An 18899-nucleotide genomic window follows, 5' to 3' on the forward strand; every position below is an offset into this window, starting at 1 on the left:
CTTTCCTATTTTAATTTGGATTAATTAATTCCTTTATTTTGAATTAGGAATTAATTAATTTACAATGAAAATAATAAAATAATAACTTTCCTAAACTTATTGTTGCAGAAAATAAATAAAGAAAAACTAAAAAGTGATGGTAATTTCCTAAAACAAAAAGTAGAATCAAATTAGAAAACTATAATACTAGCTTTTTGACTAAGTTAACTTTGACCAATCTTTGACCAAATTGAGCTCCAAATCAGCTTCAATATACTTTGTAGGATGCCAAATAAGCTGAATATGAAGTCCCACACGTTGCCTATGCTTGAAAGAGGAACAAAAAGCCAACTCAGCAAAATATAGTAAAGCCAGCACAAAATACAGTAAAAAAAGGCCAAATTTGAAGCTGTCCGTACAACCCCTTTTTGAATGCCTTTGAAGCTGCCTTGACTTGATTACATATCCTATTAGACATATGTATTGAATCCATAAAGAGTTGGAACCATTTCATGCTGCCCGTTGTCCATATTTGCACCAAAACTGCTACCCAGGTCCGTATCGGCTTCCACCACTTGGATGCTTAGAATAGGCTTTGTATCTTCAAGTATGGACAAGCTCTGTTGAGATTTGATTACCCTTTGTATAAATGATTCCAGGTTTTCGTAATCTCTTAATGTGAGCTCTTATGATTGGCTTGGTCTTCATCTGTGTCAGGTCAGTACCCCAGCGGGTTATCAGTTGAGCGGGCTCGGGCGGAATCACATCAGTAGTAGTTATGCACATAGTTAACCAATAATGCAAGATCCATATGGTTGGCATATTAATAATTATATGCAAAATTATCAGGAGACATCTTTTCATAACTACTTCTCAAATTTCACATCTCAAAATCAAAATGAGGAAGAAATCGATAATTGTCAACCATCCAAAAATTCTATGTGATATTAAGATGACATTTATGAATTACAATGTAATTGTAATAATCATTTTACATATTTTAGTTAATAAATAATTTTATCATATATGTATTTTTTGATATATGTTTATTAATAACAATTCATATATGGTCATTAATGCTTATTATAAATTAATTCACTAAGTAAAATATAACATCCATTCAATACTTTAGTAAGTTTTATAATCAATTTGATAATCAATGGATTAATTCTAAAGTTTCCATAAAAATTTCCACTTTTTAAATCAAATTTTCATAATTTTTTATCGATATTCGATATTTTTCGATATTTCTATGGAAATTTCCGTATTTTAAACTTTCAATATTTCCATTGATATCGATTTTTTGAATCTTGAGAAGGAGCTCCATTGCAAAGAAGCTCCAAATTCAAATACTCATAAGATCTAAGACAAGCACAACAACAAAATAAAAAAAAAATACAAAAATAAAAATTCACAGGCACACAAGAAGGCAGAAGTCAGAAAGACAAACATCCTGATAGAATTAAAAAACTGGTAGGCTTATACGACAAAACCCATACAAACGGGAAACGAAAGACCCGCCCCGGCCTCTAATTTATGGCTGTGGCCACTGTGATGCCGCTCACATCCCCACTGCCAGACCTGTTTCTCCTTCGTCAAAAGTTGAAAACGGTTTCCTCCATCACTATACCAAACCTATGTTCAATCGGTTAGCCAGCAGCGCGTGGCTTGCCAGTGGTGGTGTAGGCGGCCTGCGACCGGTAAAAGTGGTAGGTTTTTAAGTGGTATTCATGTCGGATATTAAAAATTTGAATAGCATGCACTGTTCATATTTAGATTGAGGGGTGTGTGGTTCTTCAATGGTGGTGCCCGCGGCCGAAGAATTGATTTTGCTTGGTAATTCGGTCTGATTCCAAAATCTGAACAGCACACGTCAATCTGATTTAGCTTGATGGCTCGTGGCTTGTCAGTGGTGATGCCGGCGGCTGATAGAAATGGGTGTATTGAGTGGTATTTGAGTCGGATATCTAAAATCCAAACAGCACGCGACTCCACAGTCAAAATTTTCTTTCTGAAAAAAAGAAAAAAAGATTACCCAACCACCAAGAGCCACGTTGCAGGACCAAAAAGGCCACTGAAACGTCGATTATCTATGTATGCATATAGATAAAAAGAAATCTTCTCGAGCAAGCAATATATTATAGCATTAGAAAAAGCCAAAAAGACGTAAAAGGAAAAAAAAAATACCAATCCAAAGCGAAAACATGTAAATGACCTTTAACACCATCGCCATCCAAATCAAAGATTGATATATATTTATAAATCAAATTTGTAATCAAAACCATGCCTCTGAATAATAAGAAAACATGTAAATGGGCTTTAACACCATCGCCATCCAAATCAAAGATCAATACATATTTATAAATCAAATTTCTAATCAAAACTGTGCCTTTGAACAATAAGAAAAAGAAAAATTCAAACTAACATATATATATATATATATATAAATCTCTTAAAGACACAAAAAGCAAAATAAGTCATATGATCAGATTACAAATGTTTGGCGACCTTACTAGGGAATGGTTTCTTGACTGTTGTTTTTCTTGAGAAGAAAGACTTGAAGAATAATGTGAGAGAGAGCGCCACTTTAATACGTAGTTGCTGCGTTTTATAGCTGAGAGTGGAGACCATTCCTTCTAGTTCATATGGTTGTGGTTGTCTGTATGTGTATGATCAGGTACATTTTTACTGACGATATTGTCCTTGATCACTCCTAAAGACAGTTTAGTCATTTCCCATATATATATATATATATGGTCTACAATGAGGACCACATGCATAGATACAATGAGGAGGTGTTGGATTTCATTTTTTGCATGAATGGCCCAGATTCTGAGTTACTCACGTGTGGAATTTTGCCCAGGACTCCCTTTCCCTTTCGCACCTTTCTCTTCTCTTCTCTTCTTCCTCTTTGCTTCCACACTGCCACCCACAGTTCCAGCCAGCTGAGCCCATAATGAACATAGAACGAAGCAAAGAAACTGCACTTATGACTTGTTTCTATTGGTCAGTCCATTTGATACTAGTTCTACCTTCTACGAGTTCTTTCTCAATGGCTTTTTTCCTATATCTGTTTCCAAACTACTTCTTGGTTTTTGTAGTAGTTTTGGTACTAAAATTTCTATATGTGGTTATTGCAATGGCTAAAAAGCTATAACCCATCATTTCTCTCTTTGATTTCTTTTCTGGGTATTCAAAATTTTGCCAAAAATATGCAAACTTTCTTTTCTCTCTCAAGATGGATAATCATAAAAGTAATTTCCAAATATATCATACATCATGAAATGAGATAAACAGAGCAAATTGATTTGGAAAATGAGATTATTCTATAATTTTGCAACAAAATGATATCCATGGAAGAAAAAAATTGCAAATTGCAGTTAGCAAGAGAAAGAAACTTGAGAGAGGAAAACAAGATCAGCTAATGACTTGGATTCTTCAATGAATCTGCTTTACTAAATTGAGAGATTTTAAGAGAAACTGCATGATGCATTGGATTGCAGGTAAAATTTTTGTTTGGAAAGGGAAGCCCGGGCAAAATTCCACACATGAACAACTCAAAATCTGGGCCATTTATGCAAAAGATGAAATCCAACGGCTTCTATTTTGCCCACATTTTTTGTCCTCATTGTATCTATGCGGGTGGTCCTTAGGCACCCTCCATATATATATATATATATATATATATTTATAGCGGCTGCGTTCTATAGCCGATCACACATAACCGTGGGTGGAATCTGTCCCTGTATGGGACATGGTTGGTAAAATTTTATTGACGATATTGTCCTTGCATTCAATTCCGTCCTAACCTAACCTGGTGTTTGGAGCTAGGATTGGTGAATGTGGAAATCCAGATTGTAAAAATAGGGTAGGTCCCATAGAGCCCACGTCAAATAGATGAGTCGAGGAGGTTCCAATATGGAGAAGTTATTATTTAATCATCTTTATGAGAAGGTTCCATGGGAAGTGGAGAAGTATGTAATTCTTGAGCATAAAAAAAACATAGTATATGGGCGAGTTTATTTATTTATTTTTGGTTATAAAACGGGTTGTTTCTTTACACCTACTTCTCTTCGGATCTACCAAAAAATTAGCATCACCTGATTCGACTTTGGAAAAACGTTACTTTTTTATTTATTCATTTTAATTTCATTATTGGTTTCATTTTTTATGTCTATCTTTTTTTCTTTTGTTTAATTATTTTTTATTTTTAATTTCATTATTTTTTCTATTTTTGTTATTTCATATTATATATATATATATATATATATCTATATATACACCCTATTTCATTCTTTGGAGATAAAATAAGTTATCCTTCCATGGCCTTGGTGATCTTCTGGCGTTATTTTTTATTTTTGACTTGTAACATTCAAGTATCATTATAGGAATTTGTGCACTGGTTTTTCAAATACTAAAATATCTTTTGGTGTCCTACATGTTGTGGTTCTCCGACCACTTTAGAGAAGAAATATGAGAAGAAAAATAAAAAGAATTCTATTAATCTCTTAGAAATAGAATACAAAAATAAAAACTTCTCTCATGGAGGATTCTCACGTGGAACCTCTCTCTACACTCTCAAATTCTCTCTGGAATTGCTCACTCTTCTCTCAAGCTCTCTCTGGAACTTAAACACACTCTCTCTCGGAGTTTTCTCTCAATATTCCTCACTTGGGATAATATTGAGCTTGCTCTCTTGGCTTGGCTTGCATACAATGGGATGGAGCCTATTTATAGGCTTACAAGGTCGGTTGCATGGCCACAATCTTCAACAGCCTCTGCAGAGCCCACAATTGTTGAACAATCCATTTTCGGTGCAGCAATGGCCATTGTCAAAAATGGTGGCTGTCGGTGCAGTGGTGTCAAACATGATGGCTGTGCAGTCTTCACACTGTCGGTGCAGTGGTGGTGCGGCTAGACTTCACAATTCTCCCCCTCCAGTCGCATTTAAACTGATGGTCATCTGCCATTTATTCCAGCTATGTCTCTGCATAGCTTCAGCTTCTCTTGAGCAACAACTTTTGTTAGCATATCTGCTGGATTCTCTTTTGTGTGGATCTTCATCAGTTTCAGCAACTGTTGATCTATTACTTCGCGTATCCAATGATAGCGGATGTCAATGTGCTTTGTACGGGAATGATACATTGAGTTTTTGCTCAAATCCATGGCACTTTGGTTATCACAATGTATCTTGTAGTCTTCTTGCTTGATGCCCAATTCTGTGAGAAAACGCTTTAACCACAACATTTCCTTACCCGCTTTCGCTGCGGCAATGTACTCTGCTTCAGTAGTGGATAAAGCAACACACTTCTGCAATCTTGACTGCCATGACACAGCTCCCCCCGCAAAAGTGTAGAGATAACCTGATGTAAACTTTATATTATCAGGGTCTCCGGCCATATCTGCATCTGTATAGCCTTCTAAGATTGGATCACCTCCCCCGTAGCACAAGCATAGCTTCGATGTACCTTTAAGATACCTGAGAATCCATTTGACTGCTTTCCAGTGTTTCTTTTCAGGATTTGAAAGAAATCTGCTCACAACACCTACTGCATGAGCAATGTCTGGTCTGGTACACACCATTGCATACATCAGACTTCCTACCGCTGAAGAATATGGTACTGAAGCCATCTCCTCTATCTCTTCTTTGGATGAGGGGCACAATCTCTTACTCAGCTTGAAATGATTTGCAAGTGGAATGCTGACCGGTTTGGCTTTATCCATGTTGAATCTCTTTATCACCCGTTCAACATACTTCTCTTGAGATAGCCATAACCTTCTATTCTTCCTGTCTCGGATTATTTGCATTCCCAAAATTTGTTGAGCTGGTCCTAAGTCTTTCATATCAAAGGACTTAGACAATTCTTTCTTCAGCTGACTAATCTTCATTGCATCTTGTCCAACGATCAACATGTCGTCCACATATAGCAAAAGTGCAATGAAGTTTCCACTTGAAAATTTTGAATATAAACACACTGGTCTGCTACAGTCCTTTTATAACCTTGACTCACCATAAACGAGTCAAACTTCTTATACCATTGTCTTGGTGCTTGCTTGAGGCCATACAAGCTCTTCTTTAGCTTGCATACGAGGTTTTCTTTCCCTGAAACCTCAAATCCTTCTGGCTGCTCCATGTAGATTTCTTCATGTAAATCACCGTGAAGAAATGCTGTCTTCACATCCATCTGTTCAAGCTCTAGGTTTAGACTTGCTACTAAACCAAAAATGACTCGAATTGAAGTCATTTTTACCACTGGTGAAAAAATCTCATCAAAGTCAATTCCTTTCTTCTGAAGAAATCCTTTGACCACCAATCGGGCTTTGTGTTTCACCACCTTTCCGCTGCCATCTTTCTTGAGCTTGAACACCCATTTATTCTTTAGTGCCTTCTTTCCTGTTGGAAGCTCAACCAACTCATAAGTATGATTTTTCTGCAAGGATTCCATCTCATCTTGCATTGCTTGCAGCCACTTTTCCTTCTCTTGATGAGAAACAGCTTCCTGGAAACTCTCTGGCTCCCCCTCTTCAGTAAGCAGAATATACTCAGATTCTGGAAATCTCTTTGATGGAATTCGGCCTCGCTCAGATCTCCGAACTTGTAAACCACTGGTTTCAGGAGATGTACCATCATCTGACCGCTGTGATGGCCCTGCAGCTGCTTGAGAGGATTGAGTCTCCCCCTGCTCAATATCCCCTTCTTCCTCCTGGTCTGCTTCTGGTATATCTTCATGCACCTCATTATCCTCTGTGGCTATTTGTGCTGGTGCTAGATTAGGACAAAAATTCTCGGCACTAGAACTACAATTAGGAGACATTCTGGGCTTTTCAATGTCTTCCATTTTCTGGTTTTCATGGAATACTACATCCCTGCTTCTAATAACCTTTTTTGTTTTCGGGTCCCATAACCTGTATCCGAATTCTTCATCTCCATATCCTATAAAGATGCATGGAGTAGATCTTGCGTCGAGCTTCTGTCTGAGCTCCTTGGATACATGTACATAAGCTAAACAACCAAACACTCTCAAATGAGAGTAGGAGGGAATCTTACCCGACCACATTTTCTCCGGAATTTCAAAATTCAACGGTACTGACGGTGATTTGTTGATTAAATAGCAGGCGGCACGAACAGCTTCTCCCCAGAATGGCTTTGGCAGCTTAGCCATACTAATCATACTTCTGACCTTTTCCATAATGGTTCGGTTCATTCTTTCGGCTATTCCATTATGTTGTGGGGTGCGAGGGATCGTCTTCTCATGTCGAATGCCGTGTCTTCTGCAGTAGGCATCGAACTCCTTGGAAGTATACTCGCCTCCATTATCTGAGCGGAGACATTTCAGCTTCTTTCCTGTTTCACGCTCTACCATGGTATGAAACAGTTTGAAGTAATCTAATACCTGGTCCTTGGTCTTCAAGAAATATACCCACACCTTCCGAGAAGCATCATCAATGAAGGTCAGGAAATACTTGTTGCCACCTAATGATTCCACCTCCATGGGACCACAAACATCAGAGTGCACAAGACTAAGCAACTCTGATCTTCTCGATGCAGAGGAACTGAAGGAGACTCTATGTTGCTTACCAAACAAGCAGTGATTACAAGGATCTAGCACAGCATCCTTGCAAACAGTGATAAGCTTCTTCCTTGCCAAAGTGGACAATCCTTTTTCACTAATGTGACCGAGTCTCTGGTGCCACAGATTTTGAGACGCCTCTCCTTCTGCAATATTGAGGCTTTCTGCACATATCTTCACATGAGTCTTGTACAGCATTCCACAAATATGTCCTCGGGCGACAACTATGGCACCTTTCATCATTTTCCATGTGCCTTTGCTAAAATAGTTGTCATAGTCTTGCTTGTCTAAGGCTGCTCCCGAAAGTAGATTAAGCCGAAGATCTGGAACATGACGGACATCCTTCAAAGTGATTGTACAACCAACATTCGTTTTTACCTGAATATCACCAGTTCCCATAATCTTTGCAAAACTGGAATTTCCCATCTTTACCATACCAAAGTCTCCTGCTTTGTATGTTTAGAAGAAATCTCTGTGTGGAGTGACATGGTAGGATGCTGCAGTATCGACTACCCACTCAACATCTTGGGTTAATATATGAAGGCATGTCTCTTCTTCGGTGGAGCAGAGCACCACTTCTCCTGTAACAGTGACTAGTGTCTCTCCATCCTTCTTCGGCTGATTACCTTGGAGTCTCTGCTCTCTCAACAACTTTCTGCAGTTCTTCTTCATGTGACCCTCCAGGCCACAATGATAGCACTTATATGATGATTTTCTACCATCTGTAGATCTGCCTCTGCTCTTGCTCCTGCCTCTCCCCCTATCTCGACCACTTCTTTGCTGTCTTCCTCTTTCTGTGACGAGGGCATGTGACTGATCCATGCCAATGTCCTTTCTCCTGGCCTCTTCATTAAATAGGGCATCCTTAACCATAGACATAGTAAGTTTGCCATTCGGGGCCGAATTGCTGAGAGAGACTACCAATGTCTCCCAACTGTCTGGAAGAGAGCTTAGATGTAGGAGGGCCTGATCCTCATCCCCTAGTTGGTAATCCACAGCAGATAGTTGATTTACCAAGCTCTGGAACTCACTGGTATGCTCGGCTACAGAAGTTCCACTCTGTAATTTTAAATTTACCAATCGCTTAAGCAACAGGGCTTTGTTCCGAGCAGTCTTGGCCTGGTACATGTCCTCCAATTTTGTCCAGAGGGCATATGCATCCGTTTCCTTCGCTACATGATGGAAGACACTGTGGTCGATCCATTGCCTGATCTGACCGATCATTTTCTTGTTTAATTTCTTCCATTCTGCTACTTTGCTGGGATCGGGGTTTTCTCCTTTAGCTTCTATAGGATCAAACAGATCCTTACAATTGAGGAGATCTTCCATCCGAGGTCTCCAAAGTGTATAATTTATGGCAGTGAGCTTAACCATAGCTCCCGAAGATGATTCTTCCATTGACATTATGGCTTGACAAAAAATGGAGCCGAATTTGGCAAAACGGAGTTAACCGTTGCGTCCGGAACGGCCGAAAATGGTGGACTTGACTCTTCCGGGGTCAAAATATAATTACCAGAAATTTTGGGGCAAAAATGTAATTTCACAAAATTTCTGGGTCAACCTGCAAATACAGAAACTACAGGGGTCAATCTGTAATTTCCAATAGTTCAGGGGCTGTTCTGTAATTTCAGAAACTTCTGATGACGTGGTAGATTGTGCTGACGTGTCAACACGTGGCAGATGACGTGTCGGCTGGCGTGGCTGACGATGTGTCGGCTGGCGTGGCTGATGACGTGGCAGGGTGCGCTGACGTGTCTGCTGACGTGGTCGTCTTCAACCTCCAGACGGCGCGTGACATGTTGCAGAAAATTTCAGGTGGCGCGTGCGGGCGCGTGAGACGGTGTCTTTCTCTCCGAAAACTTGTGTGTTCTCGTCTCGTCGACTACTTTCACCTGGTATTGTCAAATTAATTATTTGAGCAACCTTTCGAAACACCAACTTGAAGAACAGTAGCTCTGTTTCTTCAAATTTTGAACCCAAGCTCTCGACCTGGAGCTCTGATACCACTTGTTGTGGTTCTCCGATCACTTTAGAGAAGAAATATGAGAAGAAAAATAAAAAGAATTCTATTAATCTCTTAGAAATAGAATACAAAAATAAAAACTTCTCTCATGGAGGATTCTCACGTGGAACCTCTCTCTACACTCTCAAATTCTCTCTGGAATTGCTCACTCTTCTCTCAAGCTCTCTCTGGAACTTAAACACTCTCTCTCTCGGAGTTTTCTCTCAATATTCCTCACTTGGGATAATATTGAGCTTGCTCTCTTGGCTTGGCTTGCATACAACGGGATGGAGCCTATTTATAGGCTTACAAGGTCGGTTGCATGGCCACAATCTTCAACAGCCTCTGCAGAGCCCACAATTGTTGAACAATCCATTTTCGGTGCAGCAATGGCCATTGTCAAAAATGGTGGTTGTCGGTGCAGTGGTGTCAAACATGATGGCTGTGCAGTCTTCACATTGTCGGTGCAGTGGTGGTGCGGCTGGACTTCACACTACAAGCTTAGGTGGTTTCAGTGAGAAACAAATTTTTGTATGTGCTGTTTCATTTTAAGCTGAAGGGACATGACCACTCTCTTATTCACAGGCTCATATCTTCCTTGTTAATTCATGTAGAGCACGTTGGAGTAGAAGTGGTTGAGTGTGCTTGTGTTATTGAATTGCCTAAGCTAAGGTTGTGGTGCTTTATCTGGTTGATGTAATTAAAAATTGTGAGCTTTCCCACCTTTAGTTTTGGGGAAACCATGTCATGGAATGTATTCATGAATATCTGGGATCGAGTGATTCTTGATTGCTCCATTTTGTCTTTATTACTGGTGGTGCATATCATATTACATTAAGGATTTGGTTTTGTGGAGCTTCTCTGTTGGGTAACAAATTTGTTAATATTTCTTCAATTATATAGTTTTCTGAAATAGTTGATTAACAATAATACTTACACCTGCTTCTTGTGGAAGTGAAATTATACAAGGTCTTCCGACCATCATACTTCTATAAATTGTATATCTGCGTTGGTTCAGCTTAAGTATAATGATTGCTTTATGAAGATAAATAAAATGCAATACCACTATCTATTAGATATATGGCCAATTAGATATAAGGTTACGACCCTGTGTTATAATGCTTACTGCTTAATCTTGTTGCTCAATCAATCTACCGTGAATTTTACTGACTCTTTCATTGGTGGGTGTTATCATGTGATTAGGCATAGAGAATTGGACTGGGTATAAGCTTCATAGCCACAATTATGCGTTCGTGAACCATTTCAAGGCCAGGTATGTACAGTATACAACAATTTTGTTACTTTCCCTACATGCCATTACTTTGTTGTTCTGTTTCTTTCATGATTTTGTATTCATTGATTATCCGTTTGAAGGCTAAATGAGTTTACAATTATAGGAATTTTCTAGAGGTCTTCTTCTAATCTTATGAGTATCCAAATAGTAATACACCGTCCATTAGCCAAGAAGAAAGTATCAGTGCTTTGATTAGTTGTTTCCTTAGATATCTAAAGTTTATTATATAAGTGTTCTATTTTTTTGTGATGGAATATATATTGTGTTGTATATTGATACATTCAAATGCACTGCTTTGGAAATATTGAATGAAATATTTATTTGTTATTGTATAAATATGTTAACACACATACATTAAATTAGTTGTATAAGTCAAAACGTGGTTATCCTCAATTTTCCATCCGTGACCACTAGCAGTGACCGTGGCAGTGGTCATGGTTATGGTCGTGGTCATAGCGATTCAGTAGATATAAATGCAGATGTTTCAACTCCGATCATTCCGACACCGAGTATATGAGATCCAGACATATTGATTTCACCCCCTCCATCTGCTCCATCCGCTCCACCCTCTCTTTCTGCTCTAGCTGCTCCATCTATTTCACCTACCACATCTCCGAGTCTTCATGGTAGCACAGGTATATCAATAATTTATTATTTGACATATAATAGATATATATATATATATATATATATATTATATTTAGCTATTGTTTCTGATTTGTTCATGCTCAAACTATTTCAACTTCTGATATTATACTTTGACATTCTATGATAGTCTTTAGTAATCATTATCTTTAAATTTATAAGGGTCATAAAGTTATAGATGTTAAATATCAATCGCAATTTAAGGTCCCAAAAGATAGAAAAAAAAGAAAAAAAAGATTGTCTGGACTACAAAAAGTAGAATATTCAAAAAGAGTAATGCTTTGTTGAGTGGCGGTAGAAAAGATTGTTTGGACTCAGGAAATTAGACAGGCATAACACGAGAGAGCAGTGGGAATAGCTAATACTCTGCCAGCTAAGGAACACTCTCTTGTTGGAGAAAATGTGCATGTTGCAATCAGTTGAATGGCAATCTGTCAGGTCCATTATGTTTTCTTTTTTCATATCCAATAAGCATCTTTGGGATACAAATAGTTACTGTCAAATAAAAAAGAAAAAGTATTAATTGAATATGATAAATAAGCCATAGATTATCAGATGATCAGACCCCAAAAAAGCAAAGAAACAAACACATGCATGATGTTGCATATATGTATCAAGTCAACTAGAAGGTTGAAATGTTGAAGGATCATCAGATAGAAACATATATATATATATATATATATGTATATACACATATATATTGTTATTTAGACAATGATATTGATGGTAGAAAGAAGTTTCCAGAAGTGGAAAGCACATATGCATACAACATTTTTGGCTTATTTCTATATTCTAATATGTCATATGTCATATTTGTTACTATATTTTTGGCTTATTTCTATATTCTAATATGTCATATTTACTAACACTTCAGGATCTTTTTTTTTTTTTTTTATTTTCCTATGTCATTTGCGGTTCAGCTGTTGCGTTTGTTGCATAGTTAGTACCATAGACTAAATGGAGAATTTTAGAAGAAATACATGACTTAATAACAACATTTATTAGTTAACTATGTGTGCATGTTGAAATACTATATGTGTATATATATATGTTGATATATGTTGAAATACATAACTTAATAACACACATTTATTAATTCACTATGTGTGCATGTTGAAATACTATATGTGTATATGCATATATATATATATATATATGAAATATCTTAAGTCATCGCTAAAACTTTTTGCCGAGGAAATTAGTTCGTCGCCAAAACTCTTTGCTGAGGAAATTATATTCGTCGTTAATACTCTTTACCGAGGAAACTAATTGCGTCACAAAATATAGCTTTGCTGATGACATGTAATTTTGATGGAAAATAACTTATTGCCGACAAAATAATTTTGTCGCTAATTACATTTCAAGAATATAAAAATATGCTATATTTTTGTAGCCAAAAGATTTTACCGACAATTTTTGGTTTGAGGGAAATAGTTTTTGGCGATGAATTTTTGTTTTGGTCGGAAAAAGGTTTTTTCGAGAAAATTATAAAATTTGTCGGTAAAGACAATTGCAGATGAAGCATGGGCAACAAAGTTTCCGACGAATTTTTTTTTTTTTTTTTGGGAAAACATTTACCGACCAAAGTTCAATTTTTCCCAACATAAAGCTTTTGTCAATAAAATTTGAATTTCTTGTAGTGTATTAGGCAAAGATTTTGAGTAATTGAAAATGGTTATATTTGTTTTCTTCACTAGTGGTTAAAGTTAGTAGTATCGAGTTCAATTTTTAAGAGCATGAGAATGCTATTGATAATTCAGTGGATTGTTATTTCCTAAAATATGATTAGAAAAAAATTGGTGTCATTTACTAATCCTATTGTTTGTGTTAAAATATTATAAATATCATTGGTTTCATTAACAAAATGATACATTGTAGAAAAATGATAGATTCTGGAACTGCCATGAAAAATATTGTTACTATGTTGTTGGAATAAATGTTGGAAAATTTTTTCCAACAATTTGTGGTCCCCTAGATATGCGGATGTGCCACTTCAAACCTGTAACAGTTAAAAGAAATGAAAGAAATATGTGCGCCAATTGAATCACAATTGTATTGATTATTGGAGAATAAAAATAATCTACAAAGGTTCGATTGCCTTAATTATTAAAGAATTTTTAAAATTAAAATTTCAACTAAAAATAACTGCTAACAATAGACTAATTGAAAGTAAATTCTAAAAAAAGAATAAACTAGATAGTCTAGTGTGTAGTAGTTATATGTAGAGAGATGTGTGTAGAGATCCCTCTTAAAGAAAACGGAGCCTCAATTTATATAAGAGAAACTGGCTAAATACTTCATGCGCTTTCGATGTGGGACTTTTTCAAAATCCAACCTCAAAATCATAATTTATACATGTGCAAGTCATGTCTCTTGGTCATCTTCAATCAACATGAGACTAATGCTCTTTCAAAAGATAATATTTAAATAAATTAGAAAATATTAATTTGGAAAATTAATATCTTGGTCCAAACATTGCCCTCCTTACTTTGTAATTTTGTAGTCACATGTAAAAATTGCAAAGCAAAGTCAATCCAAAATGGTTTTTCACTTCTCTAATCTTTGAACAAAATTTACTATCACCATTCAACCTACTAAAAGAGTGCCATTTATGGGTTTTCAATATATTTTTCCACCTTGTAGACTGACATGGCACTTTGCAATTACATCACCTTAGCCAAAAATTGACTAATCACCATAAGCTGCCACATATATAATTGCCATCGCTTCCATACACATCAAGATTCCATACACCAATTAAAGGCTAAGCTCACCCCACTTTTATAGATTCAATCAAGCCTTCTACGTAAATTCCTTGCACCAAAAATCCTAGAACTCCAAATTGCTACTCAAATGCAAGATTTTCTTTTGAGCCACCTTGTTGCCCAACCATCTTTTGCAATCACCTTGAACAGGACCCAAGGCCAACCATTGTAAAAATCTTGTTTCATAAGACTTCCCAAAAGCAATTAAATCTCAATATTTAAACAAAGGTAATTGCCATTACTTCATTCCAAATTCAATCCAGATTCTTCTTGCCAATTTACCTTCTTTTCTTATTCCATGTAATCCTTAAAACTTCCTTTTACCACCTTGAACGCCTTTGTGACCTTGTATCAATTATGAATCAATCACTAATTTCCATAAAATAGCATGTCCAGCTTTCATTAAATTAGATAGCCAAAAAGATAGCCACACAAGGTGAACCTTTATTTCCCATGGAAGATTTGATGTAGCAAGAATAAAACCAATTCAAGGTAAAGTCTTATGGCCACACAAGGTATTTATCGATTAGTTGTCTCCAAATATATCATATTCAAAGTATGCCAAGATTACCTCTTAATGCCAATCCATGATTTTCAACTTCATAACCTCCAGAATGTGTTCCTTATTCCAACCTTTTCAATTTATTTGATCAGCGAAACTTTTATAACGTTATAAAAATTTTGCCGAATCTTATAAAATACATATTAATTCTTTCACTACCAAATTAAGCTTTAGCTTTTTGTAACACCCCATCCTGAAGTATGTCAGAAATTTCTCAAGTTGACCGTTGTTGATTGAGAAGGGTCAAACTTTAACTTTTTGACTCGGCAAGAATTCTAGGTTGACCGAGGCACCGTTGCAAAGTACACATTGACATGAGTCCGTAGACTAGTAGCACTTCAAAAATGAAGTTATGGTTTGAAGGTTATGAGCGAAACAAGTTGAGGTCCGAACTGTCCAAGGGTGCCAGAGTTGACTTTTTATTTTTATGAAATTGAGCTTTGGCTCATGTATGCTTGTGAAGCACTCATCGATATAAGTTCATAGACTACTGACAGGCCTAATTTGGACATTTTGTTGAAAAATTATGGACCTACAAATTTTTCTGAATACTATAATATTTTAATATTATTTTTGAATATGTGAACAGTGTGTGCCATGTATTAAAATCTGGCCAACCCGTGAGTGCACAGTGACACCCACTAGAGGCATTTTTATTTTGCAAATGATTGTGTGGGGCGTGCGAGGAGTGAGGTGGAGGAGAGAGAGAGGACGGAGAAAGAGATGAGAGAGAGTCACCATTCGGCCACCACCGTTTCTTCCATTCTGGCCACTATTTCCATACACAGGTGACCCCACCACCTCCGCCTCCTCATTTTCGGCCAGCCCACCAAATTCCACGGCCAGCCGACCGTCGACGCGCCTGGATCAAGGGTTTTTCTGGCAGCAACATCGATTGCTTCAAACCCAGATTTCTCCCTATTCCGGCATCCGTTTGCCTCACCATCGGACCCATCCGTTCACCCATCCTTTGATATACCTTTCCTTCAAAAATCACGGCCAATGGCCACCGGACGCGCCGCCGATGGTGATGGTTTCTAATGACCATGGTGACTCGTCGAAAAACTTGATTACGGCGATTTCCGATCACACTGCCCACCTTTTTCCACTAATCCAAACCCCTTGAACCTAAATCTGAGGTTAGTTTTATAACATCCCACATCGGTTGGAAAGGAGAACGAAGCATGCCATATAAGTGGGTGTGGATACCTTTCCCTTGCGAGGCCTTTTGTGGACCCACCGTGTAACAGGTGTCGCAGAGCAAAACCGTGCGAGCTGGACCCAAAGCGGACAATATCGCATGCGGGTGGTCTGGGCTGTTACAGTGGTATCAGAGCCTGACCCGGATCGGTGTGCCAGCGAGGACGCTGGGCCCTAAGGAGGGAGGATTGTAACATCCCACATCGGTTGGAAAGGGGAACGAAGCATGCCATATAAGTGGGTGTGGATACCTTTCCCTTGCGAGGCCTTTTGTGGATCCACCGTGTAACAGGGGTCGCAGAACAAAACTGTGCGGGCTGGGCCCAAAGCGGACAATATCGCATGCGGGTGGTCTGGGTTGTTACAAGTTTCCTCCAATTCACGGTGGTTTATGAGATCCGAGTACGTAAAGATCAAAACATTCTCGGTGAGATTCCGGCCACCTCAGGTCCGATTTCCGGAAGGAACATGTGTAAATTGGAGAATTGATCTTATGGAGGATCTTGGTTGAATTGCTTGCTCGAGGTGAGTGACCCACCTTTAAAACTATTTTTGGGTGATTAGTTATATTTATTTTATGTTAATTTAATATTTAGAAAATATGCTCATTTGGTGGAATTTATATATAATTTTAGTTAATTTGTATTCTTAATTTTGGTGATTTATATATATATATATACATATTGATGCTAAATTAAGGTTTGGATTATTAAAGAAATTCTTGATTATTATTATTGTTATTTAATTGAATTTATTATGCATAATCAAGCTGTTCCATTAAATTAATTGTACTTGAATTCTATATGAATTTTAATTTTATTTTTGACATAGAGGTTTTAACGATTTCAGGAAAAATATTTGTTCAAGTTGATGCTTCCAAAATATAATGTTTATGCACTTAAATTATTAATTGATTGATTTTATAGTATTGGAAAAATTGTATAATTATATCAATTTAAGAGAATATGGGTTTGAAAAATGGTATAATTCCCACAGTGAATTTTGGAAAACTTGGTATTTTAATAATAAATTTAGTAATTGATTTTAGACGCACTCATATAGTACTGGTGTTCTGTACTGTATATGTGGATAAGCGCGCAAATTGTAATGTCTCCCGTGAGTTGCCATTAGACCGAGGACAGGCAAGTTTGATATTGGCCATAGCCGCCCCCCTCTATGGCCGGGATGACAGTTTAAGTAGCGGCGCTGTCGGGACGCCGAAGCGACCGTATGCAAGTTTCTCTATTTAACCTCCCCCCAGACGTGCCTGTAACACTGGGTATCGTAGAGCATCACTGGTATATAGTGTCGCGCGTCAAGTATTTTTTAGATATAAATTTTAAATCCTAAAGTTTTAAAGTCGTATTTAAATTAAATGTATTTAATTTGTTTTATCATCTATTTCTAATTAGTATTTTCTAAAATGTGTTTATTCATATTTTATGTCAATTATTTTAAATCAATATTTCTAAAATGCATTTTACCTTGATTTTTACTATTTAAATGGATTTGGTGTTTTAAAATAAATTCTTTTATATTTTTACCATTTACTTCAAATCGATGATTAAATTGATTTAAGTATTTCCTTTATTAATTAAATGATTTATCCTACTTATTTTAAATTGATTGTTTAAATATATTTTACCATGTTTTTATTATTTGTTTTAATTCGAGATTTTAACATGAATTTTATTTATAGTTCTTAGTCTATCTCAAGTTAAAGTTAAAATTAATTAAAAGTTTTCTTTGATTATTCCATGGATTTAACTAATAAATTTTGTAATTTATATTTTGAGTTTATTTTTGTTTTATGCCAATTTCCTTCAATCCAAGTTTGTTTATGATTTTATTTATTTTATCTAATGATATCTTATTCTAAATTTAATAACTAGATTTTTTAAAAAAATATTTTCAATGTATATATTGAGTTCTAAATTAATATTTGTATTTTATGTACATTCTAAATTATTGCATTCCATTTAATTTAATATTTCCTAGATTATTTTTAATGTAAATTTATTATGATTTTGCTTATTTTATTTATGACATTTTGTGTACAATTTAATAATTATTATTAAAATTATTCTTGTTTCTTATTATACATTCTAGATATTTAATTTAATATATTTTATTTATAATTTATTTAATTAATTATTCCTTAAATTTTGGGGTACAATTATTGGGTTTAGTGAAAACATTTTAAAAAGGAAAACTTTTCTAACTAAGTAAACTGTGAGGGTTTTGAGAGAAAATAATATTTCAACTACTTATTATTTATTTGATTATTTATTATTAATTAATCAAGTTTGCCTTATCGTTATATTATTATTATTATTATTATTATTATAATTATATTGTAATTAGTGTCACTTACTGAGATGATTAGCATATCATGTTTTTAAATTGCCGTTCCCATAGATCCAGGTTAGTAGACATTGATCTTCCGGAGAAGAGTTTGATGTCTTGTTCGTTCCTGAAAGTTTAAGGAGCCTTACTTTTCTTCGCTATCTTGTATTGTTTCTTTTATTCTTTGTTGTATTAAATTCCATATTTAATTGTATCTTGATAAAGCTTTGTATACTATTTTGGACATTTATATATTTAATTATGCATTGATTCCCTATTATTCATTTGAAGTGCTGCAAATTTGTGGAATTAAATTGTAGTAAGGTGGGAAGAATAAGGTGGTGTACATAGAAGTGTGCTTTCAGTACAAGGAATTTGTTGTAAGTTCAACCCTTAGCGGAAGTTCTGCAGGATTTTCCATTGGAGGGTTTGGTAGGATTTCCCTAGGATCAAGGCTTGTCTAGGATTCCAGTGAGGGATCTTGGACGAGTCTTGACATTTTTGTTCCAATTCCAAGTATTTTCAGAAAATAGCT

Source organism: Ziziphus jujuba, chromosome 3 (genome assembly GCF_031755915.1).
Source record: "Ziziphus jujuba cultivar Dongzao chromosome 3, ASM3175591v1".
Taxonomy (NCBI): Eukaryota; Viridiplantae; Streptophyta; class Magnoliopsida; order Rosales; family Rhamnaceae; genus Ziziphus; species Ziziphus jujuba.